Raw genomic sequence first — 13,439 nt, 5'->3', positions numbered from 1 at the left:
CATTCCATGCTGTGGTATATGAAGATAGCATCCAGATTCTTTGGTACTGAGGATAATCAGCGTCCAACTTAAGCTAGATGTCCAATGGTGTGTTGTGTCGTGCCTACTGTCATTTCGTTTTCTGCTTGAAGAGCTGGAAAACAATTATCTCAGACCAAGGGGCTTCATGTTACCTTGATAGCCACAAGAAATGGGAGTTCTTTTCTGTTTTTAGGAGTTCTTAATTGATTTTTACAGTGCATTCCTGCTTGGAAGTGTCTATGGTTTTGTATAACTCTTGTCATTTCATTGGTCCTGTCCAAAGCTATCCCCATGATCTGTCACTGGGAGAAGAAAAAATGAACTCCATCCTTTGTGTTCATGAGCAGATGTGATGACAGACTGCTTGCTGCAGGCGACTGTGATATTCCTGGATTGTCTCTTCTAGACCTAACGCTTCTAATCGAGCCGTCGGGGCACCTACCTACCATGTGGACGTGACCACTGACCTCGCGTCTCCTTCCTCAATCTAGTGATTTCCACATCAGTCCAGGATTGAAAGGAAAAGCTTCTCCCCAGGGATGGGCAGCCTATAGCTCTGTGATCTATTAACCAATCATGTTTATCCTTAATGTCGTGTTGAGGGGTGCAGGGCAGGGTGGGGTGAGACCAAATTGTGAAAAAAGGGCATTTCGATTCAAGGAAAGTAAAAAGCAACAACGTGTAAATAGTTGCTATGTTTCGGGAAGTCGTCCAAGCAAGATTTTAAGGGAGGAGGTACCGGGTGTTTTTGGTTTTGTTTTTAATTCAGTCGTACAATGAGTAACAAACTAATTAGAAGGAAGTGTGTATAAATTTAGCACCACATTTAAAGGCCAGCAGTAACTTGGAGGTGAATTTCCTGTGTGATGCCAACCAACATTTAATGTTTTTCTAACCTTATATGTTTTAAATGATGAGAAAATTACGGCAAAAATGAAAACATATGTCCTTGTCCCTTTCTGATTTTTTAAAAATTTTTGTTTAAGCCCAATGCAAGGCTCAAACCCCTCAATCCTGAGTTCACGACCCAGCTGAGATCAAGAGTTGAAGGCTTAACTGACTGAGCTACGTAGGCACCCTGTCTCTTTCTGGTTTTAGAATATATTTCTCACTTAAATTTTGACCATATGTGTCCATACATGTGTATGAATACCAGTATAAGACTGACTGACTTATTGAGGGAAAATGTACATAACATAAAATTTACCAATTTAATCATCTTTAAATGTACAGTTCAGTGACATTAAAGACATTCACACTGTTTTGTTACCATCATCAACATCCATCCTCATAACTTTTTTTATCTTCAAGATAGACTTTTTTCGGGGCGCCTGGGTGGCTCAGTTGTTAAGCATCTGCCTCTGGCTCAGGTCATGATCCCAGGGTCCTGGGATCAAGCCCCGCCTTGGGCTCCCTGGTAGGCAGAGTCTGCTTCCCCCCCTCCCAGTCCCCCTGCTTGTGTTCCCTCTCTTGCTGTGTCACTCTCTGTCAAATAAATACATAAGTAAAGTCTTTAAAAAACAAAAAAAGACAGACTTTTTTGATAGGGGGCAAGTTTAATTCCGCCATCTGGTACTTGCACTTCTTCTAATTCTCACATTTTTTATATCAGGTCGTTCTCATCTCAGTGTATTCTCCAGACTTACGTGCAGAAGTCCAATGTGAAGGAGGTTTAGGGACCAAATGGGTCAGGAAGATCCTATTCTACTTCGTCTCCAAAGTAAAGAAATAATCAAAGGTGAATTCTGGTTTCATCCTGGGAACACCGTCAGTGAAAAGGTCCCCAAGAAACTGTATTAATTCTGGGCCACCCCGGTGACTTGCATTTCTTGGATGTTGGGTTTCATCGTCTTAAACCAAAGTCATTTCCACCAAGAGGGGAAGCCACAGAGCCTTCTCTAGGGGAGACCCCAGACCAACCAGTGTAGGATCTGCCCAGCCTCAGGGAGGGAAGAGCAGCCCAAATCAAGGGGAATTCACATTAATTCTCCAAGGATTTGCCTGCAAAAGAATTGTTGTGAAAATAATTATCGTTCTATATCAGGTGACTTTCTCATGTTTTATGGGATTAAAGGAATAGACCATTTTGATTCTGTCCAAGCTAATCTTAGAGAAGAAAAAAAATCTGACTTCTGAGTACTCTGGAAATGTTGGAAATTCCATATTAAAGAAGGTAAATTTGGGGGCACCTGGGTGGCTCAGTCGTTAAGCGTCTGCCTTGGGTTCAGGTCATGATCCCAAGGGTCCTGGGATTGAGCCCCATGTCAGGCTCCCTGCTTGGTGGAAAGCCTGCTTCTCCCTCTACCACTCCCCCTGCCTGTGTTCCCTCTCTCTCTGTGTTTCTCTCTGCCAAATAAATAAATTAAATCTTTAAAAAAAAGAAGGTAAATTTTTAAACTGATAACTAAGCTGATATGTGAAAACCTATACAAATTCGAATATAGAAATGACTAATTCAGAATTAGTGCCACTGAGTTCCTCAGATGGTATGATTGTCCTCACAAGAATGTGCTTCACACTGCTTAAGACTACCTACTGTGTAAAACATAAAAATAGCCATGTATATTTTCATGGATCTGAAACTTCAACAGTCTACTGGATTACTTGTCATTTAGTCGGCTACCGTTTCATTACCCGAGTACTAACTGTATTTAGGCATACTTTTCTCCACAGACATTTAGTTTCTTTCAAGGCCTATTTTCTTTACAAGGATCGTTTTGTAGTCAGACACAAAATTAAATGGGTCCAAATTGCGCAATCACTTATGTTACTTGTTCAAAACAGTTGGGTCTTCCCTTAATTCACTTTGGTTTTAATCCATCCTCCTATAGGCTGAGGACTGGAAAGCTTATGGGGATTATGTTTATGTTTAATATCAACATGGGTTTGTAAGTAATAGAAAACCACTCACTCCCATACTGGACAGCCCCTGGACCAAAGCGCTCTGTGGAACAGCCAAAGGCGGGTGCTGTGGGTCTGCACTTGAAGGTCACAGACTGTGTGTAATGGAGAGCACTGTTGGAACAAGTGTGGTGCAAACATCTCAGTGGGTGAACCACACATGGCATTTCAAGTTTTGTCCTTGCTGGTGTCTCTGGAGAAATGTTCTTCTCTGTTTAAAGACCAGCTTTTTGGGGGGCGAGGGAGTGTGCCTCAGTAGGTAGAGCATGTGACTCTATCTAGGGTCATGAATTCAAAGCCCCACATTGGGCATAGCGATTACCTTAAAGATTAGTAAATAAATAAATAAAATAATAAGCAAATACTGAACTTTCCGTATATAATTGATCTCTTGGTCTTCACAGTCAATGTCATTGGGGCCTGAGTTGTTCTTTAAGTCATTTTGCTTCTACCAGCGTCACTTACTTGTGATTCTTGGAAACGTTAGTCAAGAAGAGTTCCTAAGATTTAAAAAAAAAATGCTTGCTGTAAGTATTTCCAGCTTTGTCTAGACAGGCTGTAAAACCCATCTGCACCGGGAGCTTATTTAAACCAGGAATGGGTTCCAAGAAGCATTCCTAAGTACAAAATATTTTTTTTTCCATTGAAATTGCTTGTTATTTGTAAATAAAGAATTTTCTCTTTTTTTTTGCCCTTAACTTATAAAGCCTCACATGGAATATTCAGATGGAACCAAATAGAGCTCAGTGGTTAAAACTAGGTCTGAGTGTAGCATTTTACAGTTTTGTTCACCCTGGAGTTTGGAAAGGGGGCAGGAATGTCAAATCGGCGATGCAAAGATGCTACGTGCACACCGTATAACTTTACCCCATCGCAGCTAACCAGCGATCAACAAATTTACCAGAACACAAAAGTCTGAGACTTACCCGGCTCCATTTCCTGTTATCACGGCCATCCCTCAGGACAAATCTGGGAAACAGCTTGGGAACTGCTTCACGCACCCATCAACATGTGCAGGAATTTTCTCTGGGTGCTGGCTTCTCTGCTGGACCGAGCTCTGTGGAAATGCCCTCAGGGCCAGGTGAAGAGAAGCAGCTGGTGTAAAGTGACCGACAGTCAGAGCAAAGACCAGAAAAGTTGCTTGAATGTTCTGGAACTTTCACTGTGTGACTCCAAGTAGACACATTGATGACTCCCTTAAATGAAAAAGGAGCAGAGATGAGCTGATGAATGCTGAAAGTGGTGTTATAAGATATTCCCATAAATGAGAGGGATAAATGTATGTCTCTTATCAGAAGCAACCTTTGGCTACCATTTAACACACTAGATAGATGAAAAGAAACCTCATCCTGGTGGATGTGTGAGCCACGTTTAATGCATTAGTCAGCGGCTGGTAAATGAGAAATTAATGCTTCCACTTGGTTTAAATTTCACAAGGTAATAATGGAACACTTGGACCTGCTTGTGAGACCAGTTATACATAATAGTATAGCACTTTACAAGTGCAGGTGAATGGAAAGATACTCGACGTACTGTGCAAGAAAAGGAAACCCTGAACAATTCTTTTTCTAGAGCAGGAAGGGAAGTGGCTTTTTCCCTTTGAAAATGGTGCCAGAGCAGTCCTTTTAAAAGTATTCATGGTGAGGGACAAGTTCTCAAATTTTTCAATGCTCTGCAGACTGCCAGTTAAAAAACAACAACAACAACAACAACAACAAACAAACAGTAAAAATGTTACACTGAGATCAAGTTGCTATCAAAGAAGTTTCTCAGTCCTTCCTCTCAACATCTGCGTTACTGCAGGCTGGCGCTGGCGACAGAGAGTTCACGGTGTGATGCTGGTCTCGAGAACGCACTTAAATAGCACTGAAATAGGAGTTTCAGGCAAGAATCAATAGATTCTGATGCTATTTATCTGGGAGTTTGAAATTTTGCATTTGTGCATTTGTGTTGTCATTTTGTAGGTTTTTGCCGTGACTTCTCTAACCGAAATGCTGTGTGGAGTCGCTCCGGGTGCACCTCGCTCCGGGCACCTCCCGGGGAGGCGGAGGGGGCTGTCATCCCCCCTCATTCATAGGTTTCTACAGTCCCTTGGCAGAAAGTAGCAAGAACCTCATTTTGATTTCAGTTTTTGGTGCTAATAAAAATTTTCATCATCACACTTTATTTCTTTACTAGATATCAGACTCCTGTGGGAAGGGATGTGGGTCTTGTATCGTTGTGAAGAGAACAGTCCTCACACAAATACCAAATGAGTTCCCCATTGAAAGCGGAAGACGGCTAAGCACAGCTGTTACTACTTAAAGAAGCGAAGACTCTATAATAGCGTATTTCTCCCTGAAATTTCTTCTTATTGATCCAGACTTAAAAAGAGCACATTTTTAGATGTCCTGGGGAAAGACGCTTCCTGGTTATTGATAACCTGGCATACTCATCAAGTCAGGGCGACCTATGGAATGACCACAGAGGACATCAGAGGTCAAACCCAGCTTGGCTAACATTGTATCTCTAGTGAGCTTAAAATTAACCAAGGACACTGACTGGACCCAGAAACAGGTTTTTAAATAAATGATGGCTCTTGGAAGAATGTTATGAAGTGGGGGTCATGGACTTCTAAAAAGGAACAGAACCTTAAGGGACCCGGGGAACACACGTGCCACGTTCCATGCCTTTGGACGGAGCCTGACCTCAGCCTGGACTTTGCCGAGCCTCCGGGGGGGTCTCAGGTTGGAGACAGCGATGCAGGGCCAGGCTGGTGTGGCCACGGGAATCAAGAGGGTGGGCGGCCTGGTGGCAAGTGAGACCGGGGGGCGTAATTAAATAACAGGGGTTTCCACCAGACTGTGTTAACCTGATCCCCCATTATTCCTCATTTCTGATGGTCTTCCCAGCTCCACGAGACCACTGGTCTCCTTGGTCTGTGCAGCACTCATATATGGGGGGGGTACAGAAGAGGGGTCACAGGCTAAATTTCTGCAGTAAGGAAGAACTTTGGACAAATCCATGAATTCCAGTCCTGTGTGGGCTTGATTGTGAATGAGAAACGGAGCTTGAGCGGCTGCTGTATGATTAGTAGGAAATATTGCCTGAGTCTTGTCAGGAATGCCAGAAATAGGAGCTCCTGACAGACTCCGGGCTCCGTTCCTGCAGCGTGGGTTACAAAGACAGAAGCCCACGTAAGTGAGTTGGGTAGGGAGAATCCCACAGAGCACAGGGCAGGACGGGACAGCCTGTTCCTGGGAAGTTGCTTGGGCCCCAGAGAGCCAAGAATTAGGGTTTGCAGCTGTACCTCTCACAGTTCATATGAGAGATGGTCTCATCGCTCACGATTTCAGGGCCTCACCGCACACGTCTTCTCTCTGCCTCCCTGCCCCACTCAGTCTGTCTCCACCTCTGTCTTCCAGTCTTCCTCCTCCTGGCACACGACGCTGCTCCTACCACCGAAGGAAACTGCATGGTCGTCCCTCAGTTCAAACTCCCAAAGAAGCTGAGTGGCTCAACCCACACATGGCCTTGAACCACCCGCCCCACGCTGTCCAATCATCTGTGGCCCGTGCGGGAGGCCAGCGTGTCTCTAGCAAGTGTTCAAAATTTCTGCGAAGCAGGCATGAGCAACGTGTGCCTTGAACCATATCTATCGTATGTGGAGATTTTCATAGCTCAGGGTCACACGTGAGTGACCTTCAGCGGTGGAAGAACTAGCTCAGATCACCGTACAATTAAGGTTAGTAATCTCATCAGTGAGCATCCTCACTGATAAAAATGTTAGTGAGCTCACTGGAGAGGAGCAAAGACAAATGGGTGGCACCAAGGGGGCAGGGTAACCGTCAGGCAAGGGTGCCCTCCTGAAGTAGTCTTCTCGGTGGCCAGGGTGGAAGATAAAAAGAAGAAAACTTTGCAGGTGCCCAGAGTAATTACCTTCAGGTGCAGATTTCTTGCTGCTGATCTGCTTAAATAGATGATAAGATACACGTGGGGTATTTTAAAAGTGCAGACCAGGGTCGCATGGGTGGCTCAGCTGGTTGGGAGTCTGACTCTTGATTTTTGGCTCAGGTCATGATTTCGGGTCCTCAGAACAAGCCTTGGGTGGGGCTCTGCGCTCAGCACAGGTCCGCTTGAGATTCTCTCCTTCTCCCCCACCTCCCCACTCAGACTCTCTCTGTCTCTCAAATAAATAACCAAATCTTAAAAACAAAAACAAACCAAAGTCCTGTGAGCTTTCCTGCAGTGTTTTGATGTGAACGGATTACAGGCGCTCCAAACCTTCCCCGGGTGCATTTTCAGCAACCCTTCTAGTTTGCAGTGGGGTAGCTCCGTAAAGCATTCTGGCTCAGCACTTCATGTTGCAAAGGTTGGATTTGGCATTGTCTACTTCCTCCAGGTTCCATGACGACTTCCTTAATTTGTTATTCTCTTTGTGCCACGGGTAGGACATTTCCATGGTAGTGGAAGTTGGCTCCCCCACCCTGAAGTGTAAGCCTGAAGGTCAAACCTGGTTGCCTGGAACCTCATGCACAGAATTCCCAGTGGCTCTATCAAAAGTTCGTTTTGTGTTTACTGTAATGAAATATTGTTTCCCCATGCCTATTATGACTTCTACAGGATATTATGTTTGTTAAGACACAGCCTGGGGGCAGGAAACAGAGTACTCAGACCCTCAGCAGTGTAAACCTGGTGATGGTTCTTACTGGTCAGATTGCATTTGTGGTTTTCTAGCCATTAAGTAAATAAAAACAGTGGGAAAACTTTGGAGGACCTCATGGTGGATATCAGAAAAGATAGTCTGGTATTGTAAATGGGTAATCCACTAAATTTATTTCTGGACCAGTATGTATTGGACACATTAAACTTACCTGCATTTCAAAGATTAACAATACTGCTAAACTAAACCAAGGGCACTTTTGGCTTAAAGAAAGCCATGTGCTTCTGCAAGCACATATACTGAAACTGGAGCAATGTAGAGGTTAGTGTGGCCCCTGCATGAGGTTGACATGCAAATTCCATATTTTTATGTAGTCAATAATATTGTAATAATGTGGTATGCTGAATGATGGTAACTACACTTATTGTGGTGAATGTTGGGTAATGTGTAGAATTGGTGAATCACTATGTTGTATACCTGAAACTAATATAACATTGTATGTCAAATACACGTCAATAATAAAAACTAAAATAAATACAGAGAAGAGGAAATATTTCTTACAAGTTAATGATCACCAAGACCTAATGAAACATATAAATATGCTGAACAGTGCTATGAAAATCACAATAACAAAAGCAGTCAGACTGAAAGCTTTATCCCAATGACCTCAGTTACCAAGTTGACTATCCATGTGGGAAGAAGCAAGTACCATATAAAAAGGATATTACTGGTGCTATACCCAGAGTTCCTTACTCCAGCTCAGGAATAATAAGTAAATAAATAAATATGATGAAATAGTTTCAAATGGTTCCAAACCATCTTCCCTACTATACTCTAAACCGCCTCCAGATAATGAGACTTTCAATGTCAGTTTTTATGTTGAATGAGAGGCAGTCATAAAAAGTTGTAACCAAAATTGCTTTCAAATGGATGAAACAAAATATTCTTTAAATATTAATTGGAATAGAATCTCTCTGCATAAAACCATTTAAAGAGGTTTTTAAAGTTTAGGAATGTAAGCAAAGACCCATGATGAGGAAGGACCTCTTCAAAATTGTAATCCTACCTCTAGGTTCCTATTTGGAGATTGATGGTCCTAAGGAGATGCACAGTTAGATTAACACAATCTTCAGTACCACTGTATACCAACAGAGAACAGGAAGTTCAACATTATCTATGTGGCCAGCCAAAAAGCTATTGAATCCTTGTATACAGAGAGAATCAATTGTCACATTGAATTCTTGACCTTGTGATTGATGATTGACTGTCTGACAGCCACTTTTCTTTATAAGAGCATTCTGTTTCACAGCAGACAGTCACATGTTTGGTCCTTCAGTGCACCTGCAGCCAACCTCACATTCTGTGTTCCCTCCCCAAAACTCTTTGGTCTCAAACTTTTCCATAGGGGAGTGAGGATTTTGTGAATCTCTTCTGAAGGTCAAGCCAAGGATCTTCCAACTTTATGCTTTCAAGAGAATCACATTCCAAATTGACTACTTAAGAAACCCAGAGGATCACACCTTAGTAGTAGGGTTAAACTAGCTCAGAATAGAGGCTACTGCTGACCTACTCTTAAACAGTTTTTCTAAAAGCCATGAAAAGATCAAACCCATCTGATCTTCCAGTGGCTTAACTGCTTCCAGAACAAAGCTAATGCTCTTTAAAGAGAGATAGCAAAGTTCAGATACTTAATAACCTAACAACTCGTTATTCAGTATTCAATAAAAAAAAATCCTACACATGCCAAGAATCAGGAAAATGGGACCCATAACCAGGAGAAAAAAATAGTCAATAGGAAAAGATCCATCAATGACAGAGCTGGTGGAATTAGTACACAATATTAATTTTGAGTTATCTATTATAAATGGACTCAACATATTTTTTTAAAAGGATTTTATTTATTTATTTGACAGAGAGGTAGAGAGAGAAGTCGAGAGAGAGAGCATAAGCAGGAGCAGTGGCAGGCAGAGGAGAGAGGGAGAAGCAGGCTCCCCAATGAGCTGAGAGCCTGACACAGGGCTTGATCCCAGCACCCTGGGATCATGACCTGAGCTGAAGGCAGACACTTAACTGACTGTAGACTCAATATATTTAATGATCTTTAATGGGAATAGAATGGAGAGATAATTAAGATACAAAAAGAACTAAGTGGAATTTATAGGGATAAAAATTAAATTGGTGAAATGAAAAAAAATTACACTGGACAGGATTAACTGCAGCTTAGACACAGAAAGAGAAAGGACCAGCGAACTTGAAATGAGGCAATACAAACAGTTCAATCTAAAACATAGAAAAAAACCCACCGTCTTTGGGGTGATTCGTGGTGGACGTTTTGAGGGCAGCTGACCTGCAGCCTGCGTGTCCCGGACCGCCTCCCGTGGAAGCCTGAGCCGGCCGTGTAGCTTTCTCCCTTTGTCTCATAACCATGTCCACCAACGAGAATGCTAATTCACCAGCTGCCCGCCTTAACAGATTCAAGAACAAGGGGAAAGACAGTACAGAAATGAGGCGGCGTCGAATAGAAGTTAATGTGGAGCTGAGGAAAGCAAAGAAGGATGACCAGATGCTGAAAAGGAGAAACGTAAGCTCGTTTCCTGATGATGCTACCTCTCCACTGCAGGAAAACCGCAACAACCAGGGCACTGTAAATTGGTCAGTTGATGACATTGTCAAGGGCATAAATAGCAACAATTTGGAAAGCCAGCTCCAGGCTACTCAAGCTGCTAGGAAACTGCTTTCTCGGGAAAAGCAGCCCCCCATAGACAACATAATCCGGGCTGGTTTGATTCCAAAGTTTGTGTCCTTTTTGGGCAGAACTGATTGTAGTCCCATTCAGTTTGAATCCGCTTGGGCTCTCACCAACATTGCTTCCGGGACCTCAGAACAGACCAAGGCTGTGGTCGATGGAGGCGCGATCCCAGCGTTCATTTCCCTGTTGGCATCTTCCCACGCCCACATCAGCGAACAGGCTGTGTGGGCTCTAGGAAACATTGCAGGGGATGGTTCCGTTTTTCGAGACTTGGTTATCAAGTACGGTGCGGTTGATCCGCTTCTGGCTCTCCTCGCGGTTCCTGATATGTCATCATTAGCATGTGGCTACTTGCGTAACCTTACACGGACACTTTCAAACCTTTGTCGCAACAAGAACCCCGCACCCCCGCTAGATGCCGTCGAGCAGATTCTTCCTACCTTAGTTCGTCTCCTGCATCACGATGATCCAGAGGTCTTGGCAGATACCTGCTGGGCCATCTCCTACCTGACGGATGGTCCAAACGAACGGATTGAAATGGTCATGAAAACAGGAGTTGTGCCGCAGCTTGTGAAGCTTCTAGAAGCTACTGAATTGCCCATTGTGATTCCTGCGCTAAGAGCCATAGGAAATATTGTCACTGGGACAGATGAACAGACTCAGGTTGTAATAGACTCAGGAGCGCTTGCTATCTTTCCCAGCCTGCTAACAAACCCCAAAACTAATATTCAGAAGGAAGCCATGTGGACAATGTCAAACATCACAGCTGGCCGCCAGGACCAGGTACAGCAAGTTGTGAATCATGGATTAGTCCCGTTCCTCGTTGGTGTTCTCTGTAAGGCAGACTTTAAGACACAAAAGGAAGCTGTCTGGGCTGTTACCAACTATACAAGTGGTGGGACAGTTGAACAGATTGTATACCTCGTCCATTGTGGCATAATAGAACCATTGATGAACCTCTTAACTGCGAAGGATACCAAAATTATTCTGGTCATTCTGGATGCCATTTCCAACATCTTTCAGGCTGCTGAGAAACTAGGTGAAACCGAGAAACTTAGTATAATGATTGAAGAATGTGGAGGTTTGGACAAAATCGAGGCTCTACAAAACCATGAAAATGAGTCTGTGTACAAAGCTTCATTAAACTTGATTGAGAAGTATTTCTCTGTAGAGGAAGAGGAAGATCAGAATGTTGTGCCAGAAACTACCTCTGAAGGCTATACGTTCCAGGTTCAGGATGGCACTGCTGGGACCTTTAACTTTTAGCTTGTACAGCCGACGCAGAAAGTTGTTTGTGGTGTGCTTTGTTTGGTAGAAGTTTGTCTTACTGTTTCTCTACTAAGAACTCTTTTTAAATGTGTTTTGTTATTGTAGCACTTTTTACAACAAAACTCTACTTGACCAGTTCCAAACTGTAAAAACTGTATGAAGCTCCTCCTGCCAGTGGGTTTCTTATTTCTATGTGGACTCTCCTCTCTTGCAGTGTCCTGTAAATAAAGATTAAATTCCACCCTTTTCTTTAAAAAAAAAAAAAACATAGAAAAAAAAGATGGAAAAAATAAGGCTTCAGTGACCTGAGGACAATATCAAGTGGTTTATTGTATGTGTAATTGGAATCCCAGAGAACTGTAATTTAGTGGGAGGGGAGGAGAAGGAGACAGAAAAATAACTGAAGAAATAATGGCTGAAAAAATTCCAAATTTAATAAAAGCAATGAACCCATAGATCTACAAACCTTAATGAATCCCAAGGAGGATAAACATGCACAGAAAATCACATCAAAGCACATTACAATTAAATTGCTGAAAAACAGTGATAAAGAGAAAATCTTAAATACAGCCAGAGAAACAAGGCACGTGATGTACAGGGGAACAAAGATGAGAATGAAAGCAGATTTCTATTCAGAAATGATGCAAGTCAGAATACAATGGTATGGCGTTTTTAAATTGCAGAATGAAAAAATAAAGTACTGTCAACATAGGGTTCTATATCCAGCAAAAATCTCCTTTACTATATCCAATTTGGCTGGCTCAGTCAGAAGAGCATGTAACTCTTGATCTTGGGGTTGTGAGTTCAAGCCCCACATGGGGTGTAGATTATTTAAATAAATAAAATGTTAAAATAAAATATTCAACTTACAGTGAAATAAAGGCTTTTTAAGGCAAACAAAAGCTGAGAGACTTTGTAATTGAACATCAATGAAATAATGTTACAGGAAATTCTTTAGGCAGAAGAAAAATAAAACCAGGTGAAAACTTGGATCTACACAAGGGAATGAAGAACACAAAAAGTGGTAAATATGTGGGCAAATATGAAAGTATTTTATTTTTGTAAGAAAATTCAACTACGTAAAGCAAAAATAACTTTGGTTTCATAACTTACACAGAAGCAAAATGCATGACAACAATAGCACAAAGGATGGATGGGGAAAATGGAAGTATACTGTTATAAGGTTATTACAGAACATTCAACTATTATTTAGAGTAGACTGGGTAAGCTAAGGAGATATGTCATAAACATTAGCACAGCCACTAAAAACTAAAATGTATAAGTATAGCTAATAAACCAATAGTAGGAAATAGGGTAATAAATGAACAGAGAACAGATGGGATGAATAGAGAACAAACAGCAAAGGACAGACAGGCAAGTTGAGGAAATTGTTAAGGAAAAGCATCAAACTATTGAGAATAATGTGTACCATAAGAGAAGAACAGCGATCTATCAGATGGGCTTATAGTTGAAGTAAACAATAATCACAGAGGGAACAGGTAAGGATTAAAGAATCATTAGGAAACAGAATTGGGAAGCTTTTGCTTTTTGAAACATTTGGACTGAAGATCTACCTTCCAACATCTCAGAGTGTTAGGGACTCCTGTTTGTGCCTACTCAGACTGATGCACTTTCTTTCCTCAGGAAGAGAAGTTTTATTTATAACTTTTGTGTTAATGAATCCCAGGGATCCTATGGAAATGTACTCTGACCTTTTACACAACATTTTTACTTAAGCCAAAGTAAAGGAGAGGCTGGACATTGAAAGATCAAATGGCTACCTTCCACTCTTTTCCTTTAAAAAATCAATAATTATTTTTTTTCTTCTTAAGGAAGCTACATCTGACTTTATGAAAT

At 42.0% G+C, this 13,439-nt stretch overlaps 1 pseudogene across 1 annotated transcript; it reads left to right on the top strand.

Moving 5' to 3' along the window:
• The first annotated feature begins 9,870 nt into the window (after positions 1–9,870).
• Positions 9,871–11,829, top strand: LOC309861442 (importin subunit alpha-1 pseudogene; annotated as a pseudogene). Its single transcript has one exon. The product of its transcript is annotated as an importin subunit alpha-1 pseudogene (transcript).
• Positions 11,830–13,439: the final 1,610 nt, after the last annotated feature.

This window comes from Mustela nivalis (assembly GCF_964662115.1).
Source record: "Mustela nivalis genome assembly, chromosome: 3".
NCBI classification, from domain to species: Eukaryota; Metazoa; Chordata; class Mammalia; order Carnivora; family Mustelidae; genus Mustela; species Mustela nivalis.
This window is presented reverse-complemented; position numbering and strand designations above follow the sequence as displayed.